The sequence below is a fragment of the Henckelia pumila genome, chromosome 2 (assembly GCF_033568475.1).
Source record: "Henckelia pumila isolate YLH828 chromosome 2, ASM3356847v2, whole genome shotgun sequence".
Lineage (NCBI taxonomy): Eukaryota > Viridiplantae > Streptophyta > Magnoliopsida > Lamiales > Gesneriaceae > Henckelia > Henckelia pumila.
Window position 1 is genome coordinate 35,307,207 of NC_133121.1, and position 21,276 is coordinate 35,328,482.

At 35.8% G+C, this 21,276-nt stretch overlaps 1 long non-coding RNA gene across 13 annotated transcripts; it reads left to right on the forward strand.

The window, feature by feature from the left end:
- The first annotated feature begins 451 nt into the window (after positions 1–451).
- On the forward strand, positions 452–5,028 carry LOC140881407 (uncharacterized). Of its 13 annotated transcripts, XR_012149954.1 has the most exons (10): positions 452–580; positions 707–796; positions 936–1,000; positions 1,626–1,761; positions 1,869–1,919; positions 2,008–2,051; positions 2,122–4,088; positions 4,195–4,310; positions 4,408–4,442; positions 4,776–5,028. It is a non-coding gene; the product is annotated as an uncharacterized lncRNA (long non-coding RNA). The 13 variants fall into 13 exon arrangements; XR_012149953.1 differs by having other exon boundaries at positions 1,626–1,765; positions 2,008–4,088; XR_012149956.1 differs by lacking the exon at positions 2,008–2,051 and having other exon boundaries at positions 1,626–1,765.
- Positions 5,029–21,276: the final 16,248 nt, after the last annotated feature.

Genomic DNA, 21,276 nt, shown 5'->3' on the forward strand with positions numbered 1-21,276 from the left:
TTGGCTTGGTAGATTCACTACAACAAATGTTGGTATCAACAACACCTAAAAGACAACGGTTTTTTCAAAAAACTGTTGTCTTTTGGCTTTTAACAACGGTTTTAATAAAAACCGTTGTTGTTGGCCATATTTTAATGAAAGAAGACAACGGTTTTTAAAAAACCATTGTATTTTATATGTCAAAGACAACGGTTTTTAAAAATCGTTGTCTATGAGCGCGTTTTTTTATGACCTACGACAACGGTTTTAATTAAGCGTTGTCTATATGCCTTTTTTTGGGATCTACCACAACGGTTATTAAAATCGTTGTGTTTTTATGTTGTTTTATGGAATCAAAGACAACATATTATGTTAAACCGTTGTCCTTTTTTTTTTTTCCTTTTTTAAAAAAATAAATAATAATAATAATAATAATAATAATAATTTGATATATGACTTTTCGTCTTTAATTTTGTCTACCCCTTTCTTCCTTATCGCGCTATTCCTCTCACTACTCTCCCAAAACCCAACCCTAGCCGCCACTTCTTCCCGTCGATTCGCTGCCACCGCGTCGGAAATATGTGTTTGGAGATAGAATTCGGTAAGATGTCGTCCTAAGCTTCATTTTGATGCCAATAGTAGCAACCTAAAGCTTCGAAGCTGTCACCCCTGTTCGACCATAGATGTCAATATTGGTTCTCTTTTGTCTTCGTAATTTTTTACTTAGATCGGACAAGTTTTGGGTAGAGGGTTTCCAAGCGGATCTTGAAGGAGCTCAAAGATTTGCAGAAAGATCCTCCTACTTCTTGAAGCACTGGTGAATCTTTGACCCTTTTCATTTTTGTTGCTTATTCTTTTTACTGTGTGTCTAGATGTGTCTATATATATATATTTGAACTTTATTGCCATATATTTTGTATGGGATTTTTGAAATTTTTTCGTTAATATGTATGTAGACTGTAGATTGGCATTTATTCAGTGTGGGTGCCCGTGGTTTTGTTGTTTTCACTGTTGTTTGCAGGTAAAAAACTTTGTCAGCCATGAATAATGCTAATTTATTACGTGTATATGAGTGTGCAGATTATCTTATTTTTTTGTGTTTAAATAAATTTGTTGTTTTGACTGTTTTAGCGAGTAGGAATGCGGTTCTCGCCGTAATGTTTGATGTGGGTGTTGTCCATCCTCAGTGGAGCTTCTTAGTGAATTATGATTAAAAAAATGTAGCACTTTGGTTATGAACTTGTTGATTAACGGTTTTATGGTTTTATTCTAGGGACAGCTTGATTTTATGGATATAATTAACTGCTGCTGGTAAAAGTTATCTCGGTTGTTGGAAATTTTTGTTGGTGCCCATGTTGATGTTAGTAGGACTGGACAGTGCAGAATATTTAGAAAATATAATATATTATGTGAGTTTTGAGTTAATTTTTAAAGGTGGTGATGTTCTCACAATGATCTTGTGTCCATAAAGCATGATCTTGACAGAATATATGCAAGCGTTAAGGCACAGACACATAATTACTTAACGTGCCCGCCATTCGATATCTTTTCCCCAACCTTGTCCGCCCAAATCCTTACTATAAAAATGAATTAATTGAGTGACCAGAACTATCAGTACTGTAAATCTTTTCATCATCATGTCATAGGAAACATTTGTTTCTCATGAAGAATACGTCGAATCATTTAAATTGCGGAGTGGCAACAAAATACCAGCTGTAGGCTTCGGCACTTGGAGAACTGAATCCCCTCGCCAATCTATTTACACAGCCATAGTGGAGCTACGTACGTACTTTCTGGAGCTAATCATGATATATATTTAATATACTAAGCTTTATATATTAATTTTGCAAGTGTGAATTAATTTTGAGTTGATTTAATTTTGGCTGCAGGCTGGTTACAGACACGTTGATACTTCCACGGAGTATGGTGTTCATACGGAGGTTCTAATTTTGTAGCTTCATCTGTATTCAGTATTCTTACATTCCAAGTTTTATGCATGGATACCCTTTTGGTTTTTTTTCCCCATAGGTGGGACTGTGGGAGAAGGAATCGAGGAAGCCATTCATGCAGGGGTAGAACGAAATGATTTGTTCGTGACTTCTTAATGTGCTATACTTATTTCTTGGTTTGACTTTTTTGTAGGGACGACCCTGATCTTGACAAAATGCTAAGGGAAATAGTTAGATGGGGTGATCCTTGGCACGCTTGGTGAAGGTAGGTTGTATATCGTTAATCGTTTATACTTTGTTTTCGCAAAATAATTATTCACTACACTTGAGAGTCGGATAACTAAGCTGGAGTATATAGAAGAGAGATTACTCTATCGGTTTCTGGTGAAAAATGTTTGTTATATGTTGGCCTCTTTGGCACGATTTGTTTATGAAAATGAATATTGTAGTGAAAGTTGTCTTATTTTAATTGCACGTCAAATGAATCACACTTTCTGATTGTTTGAATGAGTTTGATCTTAAGTTGGTCATATATGTTGTAAATGGGGTGTAATTCAGTTTAAGTTGTCCTTTTTTATTGTGTTGTGATAAATATTGGAATTTATTTACAAGGTTGGGCTTGGTATTTTCGAACTTAAATCAGCGGACATTCTACCTTAAAAAAACACTCCATCGGGGAGAAAAGAGGGTTTCTTTGCTATTTAAACTTAATTACGTGGTCCTCCCACCCTTAATAGTGTTTTTCATCTTCCTTTCTATTTCTTAATTCTTTATTGTTGTGAATTTCAGCTGGATGAGTACTCCGATATCCTTTATCTCTCAGCAGTTTCTGCTTTTTCCTTGGCATAAATAGCAACACTCGACAACTTTCGAAAAAAATTTCAGAGCTTTGAGCGGATTTAGTCGATTTTGTGCATGAAGCTGTGACGAAAAATTGGACTAATATGGTCGCCTTTTTGCAGAAGTTTTACTCCTATAAGTTCTGGGCAGAAATTTTATTTTATTATGTTATTTTTGTACGCTAGCTAGGTAGATTAGCTAATAATCAAGTCCCGGGCTGCATGCATCTGTTGATTATGGATTCGTGTTCCATTATTAATTAATTAATTAATTAACACATTTTTTGGTTTCTCAATAGCATCTCATTCTATTAATTATCATTGGTTTCTTAACCGTGATTGTGGAGTGCAGCCAAACTGGGAGCTTTACACTATATAAGGGATAATGGCTTGTACAGGCATTTACCAGTTTGCTAGGAAAATTGGGTGGGTGCGTGGGTAAATTAATTCTTAGTATATATGATTTTGCGAATCTTGAATGTGGGCTTGGTGATTATTAATGCTAGCTACATTAATTATATATGTACAAGCACGATTGTTTCCACGAGGAGCAGGCTGTTGTAGCTAAAGAATGTTCCAAAAATCAGTACTTTAACTTAACAAATAAGTAAATACTCGACATTCTCATGTGCAGGTATTAATTTGACCTAATACATCTCTTACATGCAAGATTATTTCTTGCATTTTTGCTCTGTTTCTCCTATGAATTATCAGTGATTTGTGATGCTGAGGTTCCTATATTTTAGTGGGTGCTGAAGAATCCAAATACTAGGATTTGGCATTGAAAGGTAAATGATAGCTAAACTGCAGTAGTATGTCTGTTTCTGTTGTTCTCAGCTTAAGTCTATTTCTGTGCTTCTCAGATTTTTGGTTCTTCGTGCTTAAATGTTGTGAACATGTTGTTGCATTTTTTGTGATTCTGCTTAATTTTAGAGCACGGAACAGTAAGGTAGTATTTTTTTAGCTTTTGTGTTTCAATTGTGATTTGGGTCATGGAATGAATTTATTTGATAAATATGTGTGAAGATAAATGGTGCTTCAAGTTATCTTGCATATCCAACTAGCGGCACTTGATTTGATTCAAGATTGAATGCATTATGATTTTTTTATGAAAATTGCTCAGTCTAGAATTTGTATGCTTTATGGATTGTTTTGGTTGGGCTTGACATTTGCTAGCAGGAAGTACACTTATGGGGATTTTACTTGTTTTGTATTGTTTTATCTTTTTTGGATGAAATACAATTAGATGCTGAAATTTTGATTGATAAGTTGGATTCTTTTGATGAGTTGAGCTGCGGAGAAGAATATTGAACTCTTGAAAGTAAGTTATTTGGTGAAATGCGAAGCTACCAGTGACTGTATCAATGAACATTTTTGATATAATTGATAACATCCCAGTGTTACATGATAAATTCTTTGTTATGCAGGATGTCAGGCTTTCCAGGAATCCAATTGCAAATCGAGGGAAAGGTGGCATTCCCAGATTTGTTTTCACTGCACGTTTAGAAAAAAATTAAAATATTTAATGGCATTTTCCAGTGAGGTAAGTTTGAGATAATTTTTATTTTTTTTATAGGGTGATTGTGAGGTTTTCCTGCATTGCAGTTGACATTTTTCTGATAGGCTTTGTGTTATTGCAGATTAGTCCTCGAGAGCATAAGGACTCTGAAATTCGGTATTGCTTTTTCTTCAGAGTATTCTTAAATAATTGTCTTTATATCATTTTGCTTCTTCATTATTGATTTTTTTACTAATATAATCTATGTGTTTGTTCACAGTTCATGAAAACAATTTACTCTAATGAAGAAATTGATGAAACTGCTGTGTTTTGTGTTCTTGAAATCTTCTTAGATGTGGAAACATGTATACTCAAATTATAAAAATCTGCAGTGACTTAATTTATTTCTTGTGTTTTTGTAGAAGAAGATAAGAATGATGAGAAAGGCAATTCTGATGTTTACTGTTGTTGATACTTTTTTCTACTACTTGAATTTTTCAACTTGTGCAGATAGTCGGGATGCAAGGGATAATGGTGGATGTTAATCTAGAAGGAGTGTTTCAAGTTAATTTATATAGATTAGTTCATAACTCGATGTATAGGAAAGTTTCGAGTTAATTTATATAGACTTGTTCATAACTCGATCGATATATTTTCTAGTGTAGATTGATTTAGAATTTAGAATTAGAATATTGATTTGTAATATTGAAAAATTGTATATTAAATTTTATTTTAGAAATTTTAAATTTTGTTTTATTTATAATATTAAAAATTGGTATATTAATTTTTTTTTGTTTTGTTATTGAACAACGACAACGGATAAAATATGTTGTCTTTGTCATTTTAAAACTGTTGTAATTTTCGGTGTTGTTAAAAGTTCTATATACGACAACGGATAAAAACCGTTGTCGTTATAAGGAAAAGACAACGGATTTTGAAACGACAACGGATAAAATCCGTTGTCTTTTGAACCGTTGTCGTTTGAAAGTCGTTGGGTATATTTTCGACAACACCTTAAATTACAACGGTTTTTTTACCCTTACGACAACGGATTATATCCGTTGTTGTATCCCGTTTTTGTTGTAGTGATTTGTCATGATGCATGCTCTTAGGGGGGGATTACTTCTCCATAATGAAGAAAGCATTGTGTCATGCGAGATAATCCAATTGTCACCCGGTACATAAACTTACACTCACCTGACAGGTCGAGCGACTATATGGAAAGGCTTGATCTTATCCACCGGCTGACATATAAAATATTTGTTAATGCAATCAATTGTGATTAGTGGGAAAAAATTTTAAATCATTCATTAATTACCTGCAAAAATTTTTATATTCATCTTAAATTCAGGCAATTAATTTTTCAAATACACGATTACTAAAATAACTGATTGGCCGCTCTTTTCAAAACTTTTAAAATTCAAACCACAACACTACATACACGTGTCTGGTTGTGATTGTCCTACCTAATAATATATATAGTACACTTGCTTGCTTCCTACTCTTTATGCTTTCATATCTCTCTCAAGTTTTTTTGCATATCTTTTGCTCTCAGTTTTACTTTCTTTCAAATCCTTTGTTCTTTCACTTTGTTTCATATCCCTTTCAGCAGTAAATATGTCTCCAAAATAATAGTGTGGCTTTTGACTTGAGGAAGCCAAATCCGTCAATCATGAAGGCATCACAACCATCTTCACCATGCTAGAAGTTTCGGGACTGAAAAAGTTTTTGGAATGTGGCTCTGTGTTTAACCTGCCTCTGGTTAAGCATTTCTTTTCCTTTGCTCATTTGGAGCATGGATAGATCAAGTTTACTGACCGCCTAATTCCGTATTTACTAGCAAATATACTAGGTCAAGTAATAGTAAGTGGACAGAGAGTCCAAGTATCGATCCCACAGAGACTGTAGTCAATTCTCAAGAATTAATTATTTAGCTTAATCTAGACAGAATAATAAAAAAGGGTGCAATGAATTAAATAAAAATTTGATTATTAAAAATAATAAGAATTTAAAATAGAAGAAAAATAAATTTAATTAAAATAATACAACCAAGACACACGCAGGTACCAAATAAATTATGCAAACAAGTGGCAAATCTAGGATCTAGATTTAATCTTAAATCACGACGAATTCTTCTAATTTATTTAACAGTCTATTTCTAGAAAAATTAAACCTATTAAAATATTGACGGATTAATCTTTCATAATTCAAATAAAATTCGAATGCATTGGGAATATGAGAATTCAGTTTTCACCTAAAACCGCATACTGAAATCGAATACTATTTCTAGTCGATTTAACCATATGTCGATTACTGGAGCGATCAAAATCAATTCCTCCTCTGTCGACTCAGAATCAATTAACAAGAAAGCAAATAATTGATTAGGTTATTCACAAGAACAAAATATAAATTCAAAAATCAATAATCTAGATAATAATCTAAAAAATCCCAAATCAACATCCACATGTTCGACATAAAATTTTTCAACCCAATCTCGCGTTCTTGGTTGAAGAAAAACTAATAAATAATTGAAAACAATAATTCAAAAATAAAAAAAAAAAGAAGAAGAAACTAGATTGGAGTGTTCTTAAAATCTTCAAGCCTCCTAGTCGCCGCCTCCTTCTGTCTGCGTGCGATTCCCCTTTTTCTTCTCTTCAATCTCGTATTTATATGTCTTATAAAACCCAAGAAATAAAGCCCGCAAAATAAGAGTTTTAATTTCGGAAAATTCTGATTCGCGATCTCTCGCTCGAGGGCATAAAGCTATGCTCAAGCGAGACATGTTTTGTCTCTTTTCTTTTCACGCTCCTCCAGGCTCGCTCGAGTGCATAAACGTGCGCTCGAGCAAGACTTATTCTGCTCTTAATTTCCTCCATGCACAACATCAAGTGCAGTAGCGCCTTTTTCCAGCGCAATTGCGCTTCCTTCTCCTTCAAAGCACTATTGTGCTACTTTATTCTCTTACAAAGCGCTATAGCGCTCTTTCTTCATTTCTTCCTAGAGCTGTTTTATAGAGCTTATAGAGCTGCTGCATAGAGCTATAGCTCTACTTCTTCATATTTGTGGCGCTTCAAGCTTCTCTTCCCTTCTTTTCTTTTCTTTTGCACAAAACACTTTTAAATTCTCATCTTTCCTACAAATAAAATCTGGAGAGTGAAATGCATACAAATGCAATAAAACAAATAAAAACACACATAAAACAATATGAATGCATACAAAATAGACATAAAAATAACAAAAAATAATTCACACAAAATGCACTGATCAATTTTCTCATACTTAAACCTTGCTCGCTCTCGAGCAAGACAAACAATGCAACAAAAACACAACACAAACAAAAGTAAGAACGGTTCATGGAAAGTAACAACCTCAGAGAAGTTCTATGTTAGATTAAAAACACGAATACTCTCAACCTTTCATAATACAACTTCGGTTTAGCGTGAATGTATGTGTGTGCGATGTCATTCCAGTTACTTGCAACTTAGACAGAATCCGTTTCAAGACTGCTTAGCAACCTATGACATATCAGTGCAAGTTTCACTCTCAAGTGTCCATTTCTTCCAATTACCTCTACAAAACACACTTCCTTTGAGATTATTTTTACGCAACGCCGGATTTTACACCCGGTTTTGCTTTATCCCCAATAATTACCCGCAAACTTAGCTATAACTATGATAAGATTATAATTTCAATCCTCTCGTCTATAGCCCGGATAGAGCATCAACCCCATTGAACCCGCAAACTTAGCCATGGATCGGTGATGATATGAATCTAGAGGAGATGGATCGATGAGAAGGCGTTCGAAGATTCATATTGTTCCAAGAAATGTCTCTTAATTTGCCATCAAGAATTAAAGGGTTTGAGATCCATGGAAACTTAGTTGGAGAGCATGGAAATAATTTTGGGAATTATTATAATATTGTTGAAGCCAAAAAGATCGAGGAAGAGAAGAAAACCTTGAAGAAAATGCAAAAATAAATCAACCAGGCCGAAGCCTATGCACGCCTACGCATGTTTTGCGCAACCCATGTGCGCCCGCGTCACTCTCTTTGCGCGCCCGCGCTGACGAAGGAATTTTGATGTTGATAGGCAGAAACACATGTGCGCCCGCACCTACTACCTCGCGCGCCCGCCCCTGTTTTCTCTCTCACACACTCGGCATGTTGTGTGTGTGTATATCACCTAAAATCTAATCTACTAAATCACATGTATTAAATTTAATAAATATTATGATTATTATTTTTACGTTTAATTGATTTAAATTCTTTATTTGAAATTATGTGCTAATAAAATATTTTATTATTGTTAAAATGATTTTTTTTGATTTTACTAACTATTTAATTAATGTTTTTAAATTTTTTAAATTTATCTGTCTAAATTATTTTATTGTGCAATTTAAATTGTGTTAAAATTTTAAAGGTTTAGGTTTTTTTCTTATTTAAATGATTTAGATTTTAATTGTTTAGTATATCCTTTTAAATGATTTTAATTGTTTAGCTTATTCTCTTAAATGATTTTTACTGTTTAGCTTATTTTGTTAAATATTTTTGAGTGTCCAACTTATTTATTTTAAATAGCCTAAGCTTAGCGGTTAGTTATTTTAAATTATTTTAAACTATTTGAAATGTTTAGTTTATTTATTTAAATTTTTTTTAATTGTCCAAATCATTTTAAAGATTTTTATTTCCGCTTGTTTGTTTATTTAAATTGATTTTAAATGTTAGTCTAGTTTGTTTAAATTATTTTAATCGCTCTACTTGTTATGTAAAATATTTTACTCTTCGCCGTGACATCAGAATATTTTAAGTGTTTAATTTTTGGATTTTCATGCCTAAATCAGTCTTTAATATTTATGATTTAAATTATTTTAATTTTTTGTGTTAATTGGCTAAATATTATATTTTTCCCGCGCATTAGAATTTATTATTTTTAACTTTTGCGAAAATTTGCATTTTTATTCCCGGACTAGAAAAATCAAATTTAATATTTTAAATTAGGATTTTCAAGCTTGTATTTTTTTTAGTGCATTTTAATTCATAGTCCTAAGTTGCTATTTTGTGAGTAGCACTTTTAATAAAGTGTAGCACTTCAATACCTATACCTACACACTTAAACATTATCCCCATTTAACCCTAGCCTCCCAACACTACATACTCATTTCTCACGCCTCACACACACACAACTCACGCTTTCTCTCATTTTATATCTTCTATGCGATCGATTCATCCCCTTCTCCAAGAAATCGATCGGCTCTTCTCCTTCTTCAAGATTTCTGCCGCCGTCCCTCCAGTAGCTTCGGCCAGTCACCACCTCCGTCGCAGCTCACCCATGGCTCAAGCTGTTCGAGCAGCCCCTTTTCCCCTTTGTTTCGGGTTTAGCTTATTTAAGCTCTTGCATTTCGGTTTCTACTAGGCAATAATGTGGCTTCTTTCTTCCCCATGTAGATTAGAATATATATTGTGTATTGCATTCTATGAAATTTTCAAAATACCCATACATATTTATGCCCTTTCCTCGATCATATTAATTTTAGATCTGGAATTTCTGTGATCATTGCCTGACCGAAGCTGTTTTGATTGAAGCCAAACCGACATCTGTACCTGATAATTGAATATTTTGAGTTCTATAGCAGATTTTCGAGAGATCCTTATCGTCGTGGAGCCAATTTCTCATTTAACTCCAGAGAATGCACTTGTACCTGAACCGAATCTTATGAGATCAGTTTGTTTGGCATGAAGAAAAGATCGACCCGAGCTTCAGTATTTTTCTTATTTTCCTCTGTACTGATAATCTTCAGTGCATTGCATCGTCTTATCCAGATTCGGGAGGTATTCTTATTGAGAGGAAGTCTGTGATAGCTCAGTCATAGTAATAGCTGAAGCAGTATGAGACTCAACATCCGATTCATGATATTGAATTGGCAGTAATCTTATTGTTTGTTAGATCGGACATCTCTATCTCCAGTGAAATTTTCGAAGTCTTTTCTGAACTGAGAAGTCAGAGTATGAGTTTCGCAACCGAACTGATTTTGTGATTGAGGAGAAGATTGGATATGATGAAGAATCTGATGGTGAATTCCAGTATGATCCGAAGTAGAACAGTGCAGCAACTGAAGTTGAACAGAATGATCTATTATTATTATTTTATCTACTACCGTTATTCTCTTGAGCCTGTGAATATATTCTTATTTTATCTACTATCCTTGACTTCGCCGACCGATGAATGTTTCATTTCTGATTTAGAGTCTGGAACAGATAGGAAGTATATCAGAATTCTCTTATCCGAACTGAAATTAATTAGATGATGGAGATAGAGCAAAAACAGATCGAATTGGAGAATTTAATGAAGAAGAGTCAGAACTGGGCACAGTCTGAGTTTCGGGACAGTGACGATACCTCAAGTTTTGAGTAATTGCCTTGTCGTGCCAGAGATTTTGATTGAGACAGAGTACCTTGAGATTGACACTTCGCACTTATTCATTATTCTTTCAGACGACCGAAAGATATTCAGAGGATTGAGGAATCGACCTTTATAGTAACAGATGAAGAACGAGGTTCGAAGTATGATTTCGCAATTGCTAGTCTGTCCAATTTTGATATCTAATAGAGAGAAGGAACCGACTATCTGTGGTACAGTTAATTGTTAGATTGAAAAGAAGATTACTTTTCGACGAATACCTTTCTGAAGCTATCGACCAGTCTGGAAATTTGAATCTATCTGAGTTTTATTAGACCGATTGCAGAATAATCTACTATTTTTCCAAACAAAATGAATTCCAGACTCGACTCGATGTTGAGAAGTTGGTCAGAAAGAATATCATATTGTTTTGCTCTGTCGCAGTTTACCTGTGCAGAATAGAATTGGGAGTGTTCGGCTTGTGGTCGAAGGTATAGAACTGTCTAATTTGGAGATGCTATCTGATTGTAACCGAGATATAATTGTAGTCTGCTTCCGTTTTCGTACAGAATGGATTCCAGACACGACGATATGATTGGGATTGTTGTCAGGAGAATTTTCAGATAGTTGACTTGTCAAAGCCTGTCCTTTCAGAATGAGATTTTGAGTTAACTCTCACCTTGAACTCAGCCTTTAAGAGACTTTAATTATTGGATTATAATTGAGTTTAGTTATTATTCTCAGAACGACGAACAGCCAAGAATAAGCGATATAGACCTTAAGAGGATATGTTGAGCTGTAGTAATTGATTTTGGCACTAGCTGGATGGTTTTCTCATCTTTTGCGAAGTTTCTATACAACAGTTATCAGACGAATATCTTGATATCAATTTTGCCAATCCGTTGTACGAGAAGGAATGAGAATCCCAGTTGAATTGGGATGATTTCTGAGTTCTCTGACTTGGGATCGGATTTGATTCGAGTTTCGATAGACGGATGAAGATTTTCTGTCTAAGATGAAGACGACTTGAGAAGAAGGATAAACGAAGTATTCCGAATCCGACGCAGATCTCTGTACTTATTTTCAAGGAGTTCGAGTAATTCAGAAGATTCCTCCGTTTAGAGGCTGTGGCAATTATGTTAAGAGAGAGAAATGTCTCGATGAACTCTCGAGCTCCTTTGAGATTCAAAAGGAGATAGGCGATATCGCGTACCGCCATTTACTCTTTCAGTTCTCCTTGCTTTCCACTACTTTGATTCTCCGTATTCTTCGGGTATTCTCGACGTACTTCACGTCTTCTGTTACCAAATTTGCAGATTTTCTTTGATCTTGAGACGAAAATTGATGAGTCGCCAGTTTTGTTTGAAACGATCGATTTCAGAGTTGTTTTGAGAGAAGAATTGTTATAGCAGTATTCGAAATTTATCTTGTTTTTATGAGATTGAACTGCTTTGATTTCGAGGATGAAATCAATTCTTAGAGGGAGAGAATTGTAAGGCCCTGAAATTAATTATTTTGGGATTAGTGGAATTTGTTAATTATTAGAATTAAATTGATGGGATTTAATTGAACCGAGATTGAATTGAATTAAATTGGGAGTTTCAGGGACCGAAATGCAAAGTTGGATTTTATATATATATTATCTCATGCAACTTGGTTGACCAAGTCTTCCATCACTCCCTCAATCTCTTCCTTTCCCTCTCCATTCGTACGTTCTGAACCAGAAGCCATGGAAGGCGATTTCTCAAGCTTTTCATCCATTTGATTCGCACGATCCGACCGTCAGATTTTGATTACGAGTTGAGTTTCACGATCACTGCATCGAGGGCTTCTTTTTGACGTAAGTTTTGCTACGATTCACGAACTTTGAATTTTGTTGGGTTGTTAGAATTTGATAGTTTTTTAGTATAACGTTCTTGAGCTAGCATAGATCGTGTATTCGAAGTCGGTTCGGAAAAAGATCGAAGTTTGGATTTTATATGAATTTTTAGGCTTAAATTCGAAAATGGGTCTTTGGGTTTTGTTGGATTTTGGTTGTTTTTGATGGATTGGAAGATGATATGAGATGGTTTGAGTTGTTTGATGATGTTGTTGATTTTTGGATTGACCATTTATAGCCGTTATGCCGTCGAAATCGAGTTTTGGATTATCGGTTGTTTGAGTTAGAAGATTTATACCAAATCCGTAATTCACATTTCAGATTTGAGTTGAAAGATTCGGGTTTGGATCGAACTTGGAAGTTGAATCGATTCGAGGATCGAAGACAGTATAGTATTGAACTTCTTGTATGGCTTGTTTTGATTCGATTTGATTTTGATTGATTTCGTTGTTATTTTCAGATTTGAATCCCCGACGAACTTGAAAAGGTAAGAAGACGACAATTGAATGATTGGGACGATTAACTCAAATTTGATTTAATTAGAGTGCCCAAAAGAAATCACATACTTGTATGCTATTTGAATTATTTGATTTTTTTTCTTGGATGAGTTTATTTTTTACTTGCATACATCTTGAGCCAAAGATTCGATTCGTTTTGAACTTAGACGATTTAGGGAGCTATATTGAAGTGTCTTTGGATTTCGAGATTTTCCAATTGCTAGAATACTTCTTATAGTTGCTCTGAAGTCTAGGGGTTTGAGTTGAGCGACATCCACCCCGAATGGGTTTTGTCGGTGAGTTGTTCCTGAAAACTTGACCCTGGGATCCCAACTGTATACCTATTGATATTCGATTATCCGATTAGATAATCCCGAGTTTTGAAGTCATGCATTGCATTTTAATGCATTTCGAGTTGAGTGCTGATATGCCTTTTTGAATTGATTGACTCGTGGTTTTATATAGCATGATTTGTTACATTATTTGGAATTGCTTTATTTGTCTCTTTTACTGGGAATTATATTCTCACCGGATTATCCAGCTGTCGTTTTGTTTGTATGTGTACTTGACGGCAGGTGGGGCAGGATCGAGTCAGAAGCTGCATGAGTAGGTCGAGTTGGAAGTGATAGAAGTGAGACACCTTGAGTCGTAGGGTTGTGCCTTTGGACTTGTATTGTTTTGTTCAGTCGATCGAATTATGTTGTCGAACTTGTATTATTAATTGTTTTGATGGTATTTCGAATCCCTTATTTCATGTATGAGCTATGGATTGAACCTTGGTGGCTTGGATTGTTGATTTTGAGTTTGTAAAGATTGCTCTTGCCCTGGTTTTTCTGCAGCTCGAATGGACGGCACGGGCGCGCCGTGGTTCCGCAAGGCATGAGCGCGGGCGCGCTGTTCCTGGCGCGGGCACGCTAGCTCTTGCGAAGCTTGGGCGCGGGCGAGAAACTTCCTGGCGCGGGCGCGCTGGTTTTGGGAGGTCTCGGCGCGGGCGCGCGACCCCTTTTAAAAAAAATTAAAAAAAAATTTGATTAGTTTTTCTGCGGATCTTTGTGATTGATTTTGTTTTCTTATTCGAGATTAGATGATTGGAAACGGGGTCTCACATTAAGTGGTATCAGAGTGATAATATTCTTGGAATTGAACTAGAGTGAGCGGGGTAGATCGAGTCCGCATGAATTGAATTCTCGCATGTAATTGATTTATTTAAATGATTATTTAAATACGTGCGAGCATGATTTATTAATTCTTGAATTAATTGAATTACATGAGTTGTGATTTAATTTTCGAATCACGATAACTTGATTTGATTGAGAGCATGCTTTATTATTTATGAGTTACTTGGAATTACATGATTATGTGATTTAAATTTTAAAGAATGAATTACTTGAAATATAAACTGTATTTTTTAAATTTTGGATCCGAGTTCCACCATCTGCTTGAGCTAGCAGATCAGAGATTGTTGCGATGAGAATTAGAATCCGATTGAGATCCGAAAATTCAGTGATTTGTAGTAGAACGAACTTTTAGGACAGAGATGTGGAACACCGAATTTTGAGATGGAGATTTGGTATCCTTTCATACTGAATATCAGAATTGTCTCCTGAAGAATTTTAGCAGACGACAACCAGCAGTAACTCCTTTGACTGATTTAGATCGTACCAATAATGCCCTGGTAGATGTCACTCTGACATCGATAGGAGTTCTGCCGAGGAAGTTTTAGTCTTTTAGGTTACCGAATTTGAAGAGTACCAAGAATGCTGTTGGATGAGGGAGTTTAATAGAAGGGATCGATTAGTTGGGTGATTCTCCGAACTACACAGACGACCGGAGAATTCGGTTAGTGTGGTACTTAGAGGATCGATAAAAGTTGGTAGAAATTGGAGAAGAGAGCAATAGGGAATCAAGGTTCGATCACTTTTTGGAATCCGCTTTCATCCGAATTTCTTCGACAGATTCCTTTTCACCGTGTGATTAGAGTTAGAGGGACTTAGATATCATCTTTTATCAAAGGGAAAGCAGTTTATGAGATCAGTAAGCAGTGCCTGGAGATCAGATGATGCTGTTAGGTCTGTCATCAGCCCGGACACCATGCCAGAGTTCGTCATCATGATATTATCGAAGGATCTCCGAAGAGAATTTCCTTGTGTCTCTAACTCCGACAAAGATACTAGCCGTTTCATTGCTCCTTTTGGCCACAATAACAGAATTTATGAGAATTTAATCACATGACGAATCAATCTTCGAGGCAACAGATTCTAGTTGTACTCTTTTCGAGGATCAGATGTAGATTTCACTAATGACGACTGCAGAAAATAGTAGAGTATGGTTTCTATTCTTATTCTGATATGATCGGTTACACACCTTATCTTTCTCCTGATTGATATTTATTGATGCATCCCAGTTTGTTGAAATTTGATTATCAATATTCGCAATTCTTTGAATTGATGGGATGAGTTAGAACCGAACAGTATTGTATTTCAGATTATGATTTGATTGAGATTTTGAGTTGATTGTAACTGAGCAGTATCTTACTTCAGTTATCAGATTGTGATTTGACTGTATGTTAGTTGCTTTATTCAGTACAGGACTACTGTGGATTGTTTTAGGAAGTTGACAGATTCAGATCCAAGTCAATAGACGAACGAAAATCCTCCGCTGATGTCCTAGAATCTAGCTTGAATTGGTTGATAAACCAGTGGTTAGAGAGTTGCTGTTATCATCCAGATGAGATTTCTGGATTACCTCTGAGTCATGATGTTAGATTCAGCAATGACTTGAGATCAGACATCATCAGCTGAGAGTTGGATAGAAAGAAGTATTGAAGACTGAACTTGGATCGAGGTATGACTGCTTTGGAGTTTGGTCGTACCGTTTGTAGTGAAACTCGTCTACAGTATTGTAGATATTTTGAATTTAATCTATCAGAGGTATTTAGATGGAATTAAAAATTATTATCGATCTTTTCGGTTTTGTTCGAAGAATAGTACTGATCATACAGAGTATTGGAGGAAGGTCTTACATAATTGCGTGCCGAGACGTTGCATGCTACGTTATTGAAGTCTGAATTTTGATTGTATCGAGATGTCCTTTCCTCGATCATATTAATTTTAGATCTAGAATTTCTGTGATCATTGCCTGACCGAAGCTGTTTTGATTGAAGCCAAACCGACATCTGTACCTGAGAATTGAATATTTTGAGTTCTATAGCAGATTTTCGAGAGATCCTTATCGTCGTGGAGCCAATTTCTCATCTAACTCCAGTGAATGCACTTGTACCTGAACCGAATCTTATGAGATCAGTTTGTTTGGCATGAAGAAAAGATCGACCCGAGCTTCAGTATTTTTCTTATTTTCCTCTGTACTGATAATCTTCAGTGCATTGCATCGTCTTATCCAGATTCGGGAGGTATTCTTATTGAGAGGAAGTCTGTGATAGCTCAGTCATAGTAATAGCTGAAGCAGTATGAGACTCAACATCCGATTCATGATATTGAATTGGCAGTAATCTTATTGTTTGTTAGATCGGACATCTCTATCTCCAGTGAAATTTTCGAAGTCTTTTCTGAACTGAGAAGTCAGAGTATGAGTTTCGCAACCGAACTGATTTTGAGATTGAGGAGAAGATTGGATATGATGAAGAATCTGATGGTGAATTCCAGTATGATCCGAAGTAGAACAGTGCAGCAACTGAAGTTGAACAGAATGATCTATTATTATTATTTTATCTACTACCGTTATTCTCTTGAGCCTATGAATCTGTTCTTATTTTATCTACTATCCTTGACTTCGCCGACCGATGAATGTTGCATTTCTGATTTAGAGTCTGGAACAGATAGGAAGTATATCAGAATTCTCTTATCCGAACTGAGCCAGAATTTAATTAGATGATGGAGATAGCGCAGAAACAGATCGAATTGGAGAATTTAATGAAGAAGAGTCAGAACTGGGCACAGTCTGAGTTTCGGGACAGTGACGATACCTCAAGTTTTGAGTAATTTCTCTTGTCGTGCCAGAGATTTTGATTGAGACAGAGTACCTTGAGATTGACACTTCGCACTTATTCATTATTCTTTCAGATGACCGAAAGATATTCAGAGGATTGAGGAATCGACCTTTATAGTAACAGATGAAGAACGAGGTTCGAAGTATGATTTCGCAATTGCTAGTCTGTCCAATTTTGATATCTGATAGAGAGAAGGAACCGAATATCTGTGGTACAGTTAATTGTCAGATTGAAAAGAAGATTACTTTTCGACGAATACCTTTCTGAAGCTATCAACCAGTCTGGAAATTTGAATCTATCTGAGTTTTATTAGACCGATTGCAGAATCATCTACTGTTTTTCCAGACAAAATGAATTCCAGACTCGACTCGATGTTGAGAAGTTGGTCAGAAAGAATATCAGATTGTTTTGCTCTGTCGTCTTTTACCTGTGCAGAATAGAATTGGGAGTGTTCGGCTTGTGGTCGAAGGTATAGAACTGTCTAATTTGGAGATGCTATCTGATTGTAACCGAGATATAATTGTAGTCTGCTTCCGTTTTCGTACAGAATGGATTCCAGACACGACGATATTATTGGGATTGTTGTCAGGAGAATTTTCAGATAGTTGACTTGTCAAAGCCTGTCCTTTCAGAATGAGATTTTGAGTTAACTCTCACCTTGAACTCAGCCTTTAAGAGACTTTAATTATTGGATTATAATTGAGTTAGTTATTATTCTCAGAACGACGAACAACCAAGAATAAGAGATATAGACCTTAAGAGGATATGTTGAGCTGTAGTAATTGATTTTGGCACTAGCTGGATGGTTTTCTCATCTTTTGCGAAGTTTCTGTACAACAGTTATCAGACGAATATCTTGATATCAATTTTGCCAATCCGTTGTACGAGAAGGAATGAGAATCCCAGTTGAATTGGGATGATTTTCTGAGTTCTCTGACTTGGGATCGGATTTGATTCGAGTTTCGATAGACGAATGAAGATTTTCTGTCTAAGATGAAGACGACTTGAGAAGAAGGATAAACGAAGTATTCCGAATCCGACGCAGATCTCTGTACTTATTTTCAAGGAGTTCGAGTAATTCAGAAGATTCCTCCGTTTAGAGGCTGTGGCAATTATGTTATGAGAGAGAAATGTCTCGATGAACTCTCGAGCTCCTTTGAGATTCAAAAGGAGATAGGCGATATCGCGTACCGACTTTTACTCTTTCAGTTCTCCTTGCTTTCCACTACTTTGATTCTCCGTATTCTTCGGGTATTCTCGACGTACTTCACGTCTTCTGTTACCAAATTTGCAGATTTTCTTTGATCTTGAGACGAAAATTGATGAGTCGCCAGTTTTGTTTGAAACGATCGATTTCAGAGTTGTTTTGAGAGAAGAATTGTTATAGAAGTATTCGAAATTTATCTTGTTTTTATGAGATTGAACTGCTTTGATTTCGAGGATGAAATCGATTCTTAGAGGGAGAGAATTGTAAGGCCCTGAAATTAATTATTTTGGGATTAGTGGAATTTGTTAATTATTAGAATTGAATTGATGGGATTTAATTGAGCTGATATTGAATTGAATTAAATTGGGAGTTTCAGGGATCGAAATGCAAAGTTGGATTTTATATATATATTATCTCATGCAACTTGGTTGAACAAGTCTTCCATCACTCCCTCAATCTCTTCCTTTCCCTCCATTCGTACGTTCTGAACCGGAAGCCATGGAAGGCAATTTTTCAATATTTTCATCCGTTTGATTCGCACAATCCGACCGTCAGATTTTGATTCAGAGTTGAGTTTCACGATCACCTCATCGAGGGCTTATTTCTGACGTAATTTTTGCTACGATCCACGAACTTTGAATTTTGTTGGGTTGTTAGAATTTGATAATTTTTGAGTATAATGTTCTTGAGCTAGCATAGATCGTGTATTCGAAGTCGGTTTGAAAAAAGATCGAAGTTTGGATTTTATATGAATTTTTAGGCTTAAATTTGAAAATGGGTCTTTGGATTTTGTTGGATTTTGGTTGTTTTTAATGGATTGGAAGATGATATGAGATGGTTTGAGTTGTTTGATGATGTTGTTTATTTTTGGATTGATCGTTTATAGCCGTTATGCCAACGAAATAGAGTTTTGGATTATCGGTTGTTTATTCTATTTGATTTCCAGGTATTGTTTGAGTTAGAAGATTTATACCGAATCCGTAATTCACATTTCAGATTTGAGTTGAAATATTTGGGTTTGGATCGAACTTGGAAGTTGAATCGATTCGAGGATCGAAGACGGTATAGTATTGAACTTCTTGTATGGCTTGTTTTGATTCGATTTTATTTTGATTGAGTTCGTTGTTATTTTCAGATTTGAATCCCCGACGAACTTGAAAAGGTAAGAAGACGACAATTGAATTATTGGGACGATTAACTCGAATTTGATTTAATTCGAGTGCCCAAAAGAAATCACATACTTGTATGCTATTTGAATTATTTGATTTTTTTTCTTGGATGAGTTTATTTTTTTACTTGCATACATCTTGAGCCAAAGATTCGATTCGTTTTGAACTTAGAAGATTTAGGGAGCTATATTGAAGTGGCTTTGGATTTCGAGATTTTCCAATTGCTAGAATACTTCTTATAGTTGCTCTGAAGTCTAGGGGTTTGAGTTGAGCGACATCCACCCCGAATGGGTTGTGTCGGTGAGTTGTTCCTGAAAACTTGACCCTGGGATCCCAACTGTATACCTATTGATATTCGATTATCCGATTAGATAATCCCGAGTTTTGAAGTCATGCATTGCATTTTAATGCATTTCGAGTTGAGTGCTGATATGACTTTTTGAATTTATTGACTCGTGGTTTTATATAGCATGATTTGTTACATTATTTGGAATTGCTTTATTTGTCTCTTTTACTGGGAATTATATTCTCATCGGATTATCCGGCTGTCGTTTTGTTTGTATGTGTACTTGACAGAAAGTGGGGCAGGATCGAGTCAGAAGCTGCATGATTAGGTCGAGTTGGAAGTGATAGAAGTGAGACACCGTGAGTCGTAGGGTTGTGCCTTTGGACTTGTATTGTTTTGTTTAGTTGATCAAATTATGTTGTCGAACTTGTATTATTAATTGTTTTGATGGTATTTCGAATCCCTTATTTCATGTATGAGCTATGGATTGAACCTTGGTGGCTTGGATTGTTGATTTTGAGTTTGTAAAGATTGCTCTTGCCCTGGTTTTTCTGTAGCTCAAATGGACGGCGCGTGCGCGCCGTGGTTCCGCGATGCGTGAGCGCGGGCGCGCTGTTACTAGCGCGGGCGTGCTAGCTCTTGCGAAGCTTGGGCGCGGGCGCGCAACTTCCTGGCGCGGGCGCGCTGGTTTTGCGAGGTCTCGGCGCGGGCGCGCGACCCCTTTTAAAAAAAAATAAAAAAAAAATTGATTAGTTTTTCCGCGGATCTTTGTGATTGATTTTGTTTGCTTATTCGAGATTAGACGATTGGAAACGGAGTCTCACACTTTCTCTACAATTCACTGGTCTAACATGAGAGCTTAAATATATTCACGGTTCAACTTACGGTTTCTCATGTCGAGCCGAGCAACATTTTCACAAAAAAATTCTTTTTTCTAACTTTCATATCATCATTGGCTTCCATTTATCATCCTACTCAACACACATGCAGACAACTACTGAAACGAACAATGTGCAAACAAACTAAACGATTATGAAAGCAACACAAACACAACAAACAATGCAATAAACTATTATACCCCCCATACTTATCCAAAGCATTGCCATCAATGCTTTAAAAACAATGAACAAAATGCAGAAACGAACAAAACACAAGAAAAAAAATAAAAATAACACTACCCTGGTCTATGATTCGTCCTCTTCGTCCATATGCAAATTTCCAAAGCAACTTCTCTTATCGGGGAAACCTATTGAACATGGAAAGCGACGGGTAAGGCGGTGGATTAGAAAAAGATAATAAAAAGAAAATTAACAATAAAAAATAATAAAAAGAGAACACTGAGTAGCCTCTCAGTCAACGCTAAATTTATAGTCTATAGCCCGACTATATAGTAGCAACCATCAAAGAGCGGCTGCCGCCCATATTAAGAATCATACGACTCTACGTATGGGTCTTGATTTTCTATGCCCTCAAGCTTGGCGTGATATTGACATGGGAAGCTCTTCGGTCCAGCAATACTCGGCATGAACTGATTATTTTGGAAAGAGACTCCGAATCTAGGCTGAAGCTTA